Source organism: Rhamphochromis longiceps, linkage group LG16, assembly GCF_057381845.1.
Source record: "Rhamphochromis longiceps isolate RC_006_pf linkage group LG16, R_longiceps_female_GT1.1, whole genome shotgun sequence".
Lineage (NCBI taxonomy): Eukaryota > Metazoa > Chordata > Actinopteri > Cichliformes > Cichlidae > Rhamphochromis > Rhamphochromis longiceps.
The window spans coordinates 32,996,128-33,002,127 of record NC_140572.1 but is presented as its reverse complement, the minus strand read 5'-3'; the positions used below and the strand labels follow the sequence as shown (position 1 = coordinate 33,002,127).

The window sequence follows — 6,000 nt, the reverse complement described above, 5'->3', positions numbered from 1 at the left end:
ACTTGTGGCAGTTTAGTGGAAAAGTCCTTTATATGTCTCTTCGTCCTGTATATGTTAGGTACTAACATGATACAAGAAGAAGCAAACAGGCTGCTTGCTGATAAAATACCAGTGTACTTTGTAGCTGGACAGGCACGGCACAATGATGTTTTAAAAGAATTTCAAAAAAATACATATGGCATGGCTCTGTATGTGCTAATTTAGCTTTCTAACTACTTGTGCCTGCACAAGTTTTTGTTATAAGGTATGTTTCTATACTTTTCCACTGATTCTGGAGAAACCAGCTTCATGCATCTGCTGTAACTTGCATGCTAAAAAAAAAAAAAGATGAAGGAGAGAAAAATGCAAACAGGCTACATGCACATCCAGCAGAAACAAGTACCAACATTGTTTATGTGGATGTTCATTTTTTAGCTCCTTCTCTCAGTTTTCCAGCGTGAAATACATCCTGTGACACAGTGGTTACACAAATGAACTCATAAGCAGTGTCATTATGCGTGGCTTCATGGCTGATTTTAGTTTGTTGCTGCAGAGCAATAAAATGTATTAGCAGGACTCAAATTTTTAGTGTGCGCCAGTGCACTGTCCTGACTGTGCTTTATGTTTACTGGTGAGCTAGTGAAACTTAATGGCCAGCGCACACAGTGCATTTCATCAGCTGTCTAGACAGTAGAAAATGACATAGCTTCTAATAAGTCATTGACAATACTAGATTGATTGGTGGAAGCTAGTTAAACTGCATTGTGCTTTTACTTGAGTCACTTGAGTCCAACATCAAAAGGAGGATGCATTGACAATTCGAAATCTCAAAATCAAATGAACACCAAGTTAGCTGACATGGCAAAGGCTTGAAAAAAGGGGCTTTGCAGAGATAGAGGAAGAAATGACAATATGTAGGAAAAGGTAAAGAGAAAAGCCCACTCCAGATGTGTGACATCATCCTCCCCGCTGCTTCCATCCAGACCAAACAGGGCCATGTGTCTGGTTTTCATTTACTTCTTTTCTCCCCCTCTTCTCTTCTCTCCTCTCCCTCCTTTTTTTCTTCTTTTTTTAGAGAAAGTGGGCGGAGGAAGAGAGATGGCAGAACTCCAGGAGTTTAGAAGTTTGTCCCATCTCAGCCTTGAACTCAGCACCACAGCTCCTCTGGTTTGAGACCGGGAGGGTGCCTGTCTCTTTCTTTCTCAACCATTTCCCCTCTTCATTCACGACCTCTCTCTGTCTCTCTCTCTGCATCTCTTATCAGTGGCCTTATTACTGCTTTGCTCAGCTACCTTCCTTCGGGGGGTGCTGGAAAAGCCAGCGAAGGGAATTTACCAGGAGGATAATGCCCAGTAGTCTAGTTCTCAGTCGTTTTACATAACTGATATCATTTTTCCTCAAAAACGAATCCAGTGGAGTACAGCTACTTCAGCTCAGGGTAAGTTTTGAATGTGCCGGTGGTGTTGTTGCAGAAAAGGTTTGCATGCTCGCTCAATTTCACTTTTACTTTAAGTTTGACCTCAGTTGCACTTTACATGATTATATATAGTGCATTGACCATAGCATAGTTTCAAGTCAGAACATGTAAAGTCATGATGGGTGAGATAATAGGAGGTTTGTGCAAGACTTTCTGGCATCTACCTCATAAATATCAAACAGCATGCTTTTAGCACTAACACTGAAACCTATACTTTAGTGGTGAGAGTGCTGTGAGGGCAAGAGGTGAGCCGCAGTTAGGGTGAAGGAGGAGACCTCAGCAATGTAGTGAATGATACATGTGAGTGGAGAGAGAAGCATGTTTGCCCCTTCTGTTAAAACTTTGTCTTCTGTGTGACTTTTTTGTCTTTGCTTTATAAATGTCAAATAAATATGTGGTGTAAAATCCCAGAGATGCTACATAAGGTCTTGAAAAATAAGGCATTACTTTGCACCATATGATATACAATTATCCTTTAAGCAAGTAAAACCACAAGCACCATGCTTTGCGATTTCACTAAATAACTAATATCAAGATGTGAGGACTACTGTTTTTGTCTTTGAGGATAGAACAGGATAATTTGTTCCATTAGATCGAATGGGGATTCTTGTAGTAACCAAATTTTAAAGTCTCCCCACCCACATGAGAGCTCTAATGAAGAATAGTCGAATGGCTAGATGTTTCCGCTGCAGCCCAATACCACACCCTCCCTGAAACCAGTGCACAAGTGGAAAAGTGTGAACTAAGTGTTCCATGCTTCTGGCCAGATGCACCAGGAGAGCCAAAAGAGGGCTAGTCTATTGGTGGGTGGATGAGAGGTGGTGCTGGTGGTGGTAGAAGGGGGAGCTGCAGGGTTTAGTTGACCAGGTGTGAGTCATTAATCTTCCATTTCTCCTGTACGACTGTCCAAGCGGAGATGGAGGAGTTCAGCAGTGTTTCAGTGTATCCATGTGGGATTTGATGAATTAACTTGTCATATTCTTCTGAATCCAAACGTAATGAGAATGCACTGGAAAAATGATCATGAGTAATTCTCATGAGCTACTGTTCCATGTACTTGTGTGTTTTGCGTGTAAACCCGTTGCTGTGATACAGAGAGGAAGAGCTTGGTCGCGATTCAAATATGCTAGAGGAAACTTGGTGTGCGCTCCAGATTTGGTTTTATGTGTTTGAATTTTTTTTCGACGTGATTTACTACCAGCATTACGACAGTGCTGCAGCTCCCTTTGTAAGCTGGTATCAAAACCTTTATTGGCAGTGGTGCATCGGGACGATTCTTAATAAAAGGGATTTTTAGATATACAGAATAAATCACGATTAATGTGTTTTATAGCTGCTCTGCTCTCTCCAGCTTTTGTCTCTTTTTTTCCGTGATGCAGTGCAGATGTTTGGAAAGTTGGAAGAGTTTTCAGAATGCTCTAGTCTCAGGGATTTAGTACCCCAATCTTCTCTTTTTAAGAAGGCAACCATGAATAATTGTAAGAAATCTGAAGCATATTCTGGTTGGTGAAAGCACGTTTGAGTGGCTGCAAGCGTGCAGACAGATTAATTATAGTGCAATCACTTGCACAGGTCAGCTTAAAGGTATATCAGAAGGAAATCAGGCTTTAAAACAGACCTTTTCCTTGGCTACAAGTTGATCCAGCGTGTGCATCTCTCTCGTCTTTACCAATGCTACAGGAGTGTCAGGTTTAATATGTGAACAGGCTCAGATCGAGCACACATCTGCCAGGTGTCAGACGGTCTAACACACACCAGCTGTGTAGAACTGCCTGTTCAGCCAGCCTCCCCCTCCCACCTTTTTAACTTCATCATTGATCTTCCTCTCATCTGCTCCACACATGTCACATTGCATCCTTACAGCTGAGGGGTGGCGTGCGGTTGGATGTGCAGGTCCTCACAGATGCAGGATTGACTTTTACATGCTGGAGCACAAAGTCACAAGTGATATTTGTTCACCAGCGAGTGGCGGTGTAGCACCACCTCACGATCAGAACACTTGTAAGAATCTCATGCCTTGTGATTTCACTTATCTGATATAAAAGATACATCTTGTGCATAGAGAGCAGGCCTTAAAAACGGATTTGTGGGGATTGGCAGTGGCATTAAATGTAACAATAAAAGAAAGATATAAAAGTGTAGATGCTGGTTCAGCCTTTATTATGACTCATTAAAGTGTGGATTTCTCATTAAAGTTTCCTGTTAGGTGGATTTTATCCTCTATTTGCTTATTTAAACTAACAGTTAGAATGTTCCCCCTCTTCTCCAGCAGTGCACGTGTAGATTTATAGTTAATGACTCAATTATATTAAAGTAAATTAATGGAAACCATTAGCTAGTATGATGGAGCAAATATAACAACATCTTGTTTATACAGTGAGATGAAAGATCATGTGTGGCTCCCAGTAGTTGAGGTGATGTAAGAAGACATGCTACTGCCATTGACACTGGCTCACTTTTATTTTAAAGTTAGGATAGTATTGTATTTCAAAGTAAAAGACTTAATGTCCCAAATATACCTGTAAGGGCTAAATGCCAACTGTGTTATATAAATGCAGCTCTTTCATCAACATTAATTTTAATAGTTTAATTTGAACACAGGGCCTTAAATTTGTATACTTCAGGCCAGGTTCACTGTTTAACACACGGGTTTTTAAAATCTGTAATCGTTGAGTGTTTAGTGCTTGGCTGGAGCAAAAACAAGCCATCATATGGTGAAAACCTATAGGTTAATATGATCCACATTGAGAATGTGTGTGTGGTGTACAAAAAATTAAACAGCATTAACTATACTTAAAGTGAGTAAAATAAAAGTGCTCATTATGTAGAAACATACAAATTACATTACAGAGTCACAGTTTTTATGATTTTAATGACATAGTTATTAAGTTAGTTATTTAGTTACTTTGTAGTTCTAACATATGACACCATAATACATTAGATTTATAATTCTAAATCTAAAATAATAAATTTGGCAGACACATGACCACTGACCATTTACATTAACTTGTCTGCCACTTAATCATTCATGTCAACATGATTGCCAGGTTGTCCAGATGAAGTGAATAACGCCTCTGTAACAGAGGCCTAAATACTGGTGGAAACAGTTTGTCCCAAATGGTTGTGAGTGGTGCTTGGAGTGTGATGGCATTTGCAGGGATAATGAAAGTCTCAGTAATGTAAGTCTACACTTGTCACTAGGGAAAAAGGTGTATTCCCTAACAGATTGGCAAAAACCTGCTTGGTCACTAGCTTATTTCACAGGTGGTAGTTTGAATAGCAGTGACAAACCTGTCTACAAAAACTGCCCGGGTATTTTCCGAGCTGCTGTAAAACTGAAAAGTGGAACACAAAGTGAAAATGGAGAATGTTCATCTTCATTGTAAAGAGTTGTGCCTCAGCGCTGTCAACATGTTTCAAAAGCCACAGCTTTTACTTTTAAGGCAAACCTTTTCCATTTCCAGTATGTGTCACACTTTTTCAAGTTTTACTACTGCTGGGCTCATAGTTGGAACTACAGGCAACTTTGGCAATCTGCTAGCAACCAATAATCACACAGGAGGTTTTTGGTACAGCACCTTCTTTCCAACTGATTTGAGTGAAATCCCAGTGTAAGCCAGGCTCTTCCAGGAACCACTGCCAACCAGGGGAGTACATGTTCCCCTAGCAGCAAATGGTTGCATCACATCAACTATGGCAGACAGCTATTGAGTAATGTGTACATGACATCAAGTGATGAACCTCACTATAGTACAAAGTACACATTTACATTGAAAATATGTTGGAATGTAAGTACAAAGCATTACTTGATAAAATACTTGTACTTTAAAACTTTCCATAATTTACTTAAGTTACCATACATAGTTATATTTCATTGTTGGTTTTATCCACACTCTCATCTAATGACATTGGTGGGTGGGGCACTATTATGAAGGAGTGGGTGCCACCCGATGTCCCCCCAATATATATATGTGTGTGTGTGTGTGTGTGTGTGTGTGTGTGTGTGTGTGTGTGAGGACCAGCTGCGATTGTATTTACAGAGGGTTCGCAGGCACATTGCAGCACATATCTTCTGTAAATGTAAATCGACTGTATACACTGTGAAGTGGAGTGTTTCTGCTTGTGTAACTTAAAGCATGTGTTTTCAGTCTGACACTTCATGGTCGTGACTTGATCACAGACAAAGTGTTGATGTTGCATATTCACTGAAGTACACATACCGAGGTACACTAGATGATATAGGTAGTTGAATGACCTAAAATATCATAAACTTGCTAAAGTTAAAAATGTAAAAAGGCTAAACATCGGCGCCACCCAGTGGAAGGCTGTGAAAAAAAGATATGTAATGGGCTACAAGCTACACAAAGATCAAAACAGCTATTGCAGTTACTGGCTCATTTCTATTCAAACACAACTTTAATGGTATTTTTAAAGATTCTATTCACATTAAACCCACAGAGAGATACTCTTCCAGTGTGTACTTCACAGTAGATTAAATGACAAAGAATAATGTGTGCTGATTTCAGTGGCTCACTGATGAGCCT

The 6,000-nt window shown here is 40.0% G+C and overlaps 1 protein-coding gene across 2 annotated transcripts in view; it reads left to right on the top strand.

Annotated features, from left to right (window-relative positions):
• The first annotated feature begins 1,105 nt into the window (after positions 1-1,105).
• Positions 1,106-6,000, top strand: part of LOC146651458 (collagen alpha-3(VI) chain-like) — a 106,578-nt gene continuing 101,683 nt past the window's right edge. Inside the window, exon 1 of one of the 2 annotated variants that reach the window (XM_085383894.1) lies at positions 1,106-1,417. The gene's annotated coding sequence lies outside the window, so the exon portion shown is untranslated. The remainder of the gene's footprint in view (positions 1,418-6,000) is intronic. The other variant, XM_085383895.1, reaches the window with a different exon arrangement.